Below are 1,402 nucleotides of genomic sequence, written 5' to 3' on the forward strand. Positions count from 1 at the left end.
CCTGGCCTGCAAACCCTCTCCAGGGTCTCAGCTTCTAGGACTGACTCTGTCCAGGAAAACGGTCAGGGCAGCCACCCTGGGACTCCACTCCAAGTCCTGTGGAGCATTTTTTTAAGACACTAGCGGGGGAATACACTTTCCACCCTTGAGGTTTTTTCCTTAAAGGAATTCCTTGTACCTTCAGGTTAGCTTTGGAGGCGCAAAAGATATCCTTAATGGGTTTAGGCTTTGGGAAACCGTGAAGGAGGTAGCTCTTCTTTCTGCCTTCTACAATTTTTTTTGAAAAGAAAGTGTTTATTTTCATCAACCTTATTTCCATTTTTTGTTTAAGAGTCTGGGGAAGAACAGAGGAACCATGGTGGTTCCTCCCCATTTGGTGGCCTGAGCAGCGGGAGTGCAGACCCATCTTCAGCGGCCGGCTGAGCGCTCTAGGCCTCGCTAGCGAACCACTGAGCAGGCACAGAGGGCACCTCGCCTGCGCATCTGCCTGCAACCTCGGATCGAGTAGCAGTAAGGTGGGGAGCTGGAGTAGTCCATTCACCCTGACGTTCCTCCTCGGCCACAGCCCTTCCAGCAGTGACCTGTCCTGCCTGCCTGGTCTCTTTAGGAGCTCTGCAGAAGTAGAGATCAGGCATCACCTCCATGGGTGTTGACATGGGATGGTGCTTAACTTCCCCAGCCAGTATCCACCACATCAGACGTGCCGAGGCGCTCCCTTGTTGCACGGATGGCAATGTCCACATGGCACAAAGGTGAGGCTGTGTTATGTGGGGCGATGGGGCTGGTTAACGTAAGAGCCTCTGGGAGAGGCTGGTGGGCAGCCTAGGATCAGGAGCCAGCAGAAGTCTTGGCTCCTGGAAAGCTGCCCAGATCAGATCAGATACCAGCACAGCTCACTCGCTAGTTGGTCTTCCTGGAAGATGTGACACTGACATCTGCCAGGTTTGCAATGGCAACAATGGCACAAGCTGCCAGCAGAAGCTACTCCCAGGTTCTCTTCAGATTTATGATGTAGAAGCCATCACTTCTTTTGTAGATGTACCGTTCCATTTAGAAGTCAAGGTGGGGGACTTCCCTGGTGGCACAGTGGTTAAGGATCCGCCTGCCAATGCAGGGGACATGGGTTCAATCCCTGGTGTCCCAGGAAGATCCCACATGCCTTGGAGCTGCTAAGCCCGTGCGCCACAACTACTGAGCCTGCGTGCCACAACTATTGAAGCCCATGCGCCTAGAGCCTGTGCTCCGCAACAAGAGAAGCCACCGCAGCGGGAAGCCCGCGCACTGCAACGAAGAGTAGCCCTCGCTTGCCACAACTAGAGAAAGCCCGTGCGCAACAACAAAGACCCAACGCAGCCAAAAATAAATAAATACATACATACATACATACATACATACTAAGAAG

General features: G+C 52.9%; 1 pseudogene; it reads right to left on the bottom strand.

The window, feature by feature from the left end:
- Positions 1-309: 309 nt before the first annotated feature.
- On the bottom strand, positions 310-1,050 carry LOC114888091 (annotated as a pseudogene).
- Positions 1,051-1,402: the final 352 nt, after the last annotated feature.

Source organism: Monodon monoceros, unplaced genomic scaffold (assembly GCF_005190385.1).
Source record: "Monodon monoceros isolate NGI ecotype Baffin Bay Population unplaced genomic scaffold, NGI_Narwhal_1 Super_Scaffold_8, whole genome shotgun sequence".
NCBI classification, from domain to species: Eukaryota; Metazoa; Chordata; class Mammalia; order Artiodactyla; family Monodontidae; genus Monodon; species Monodon monoceros.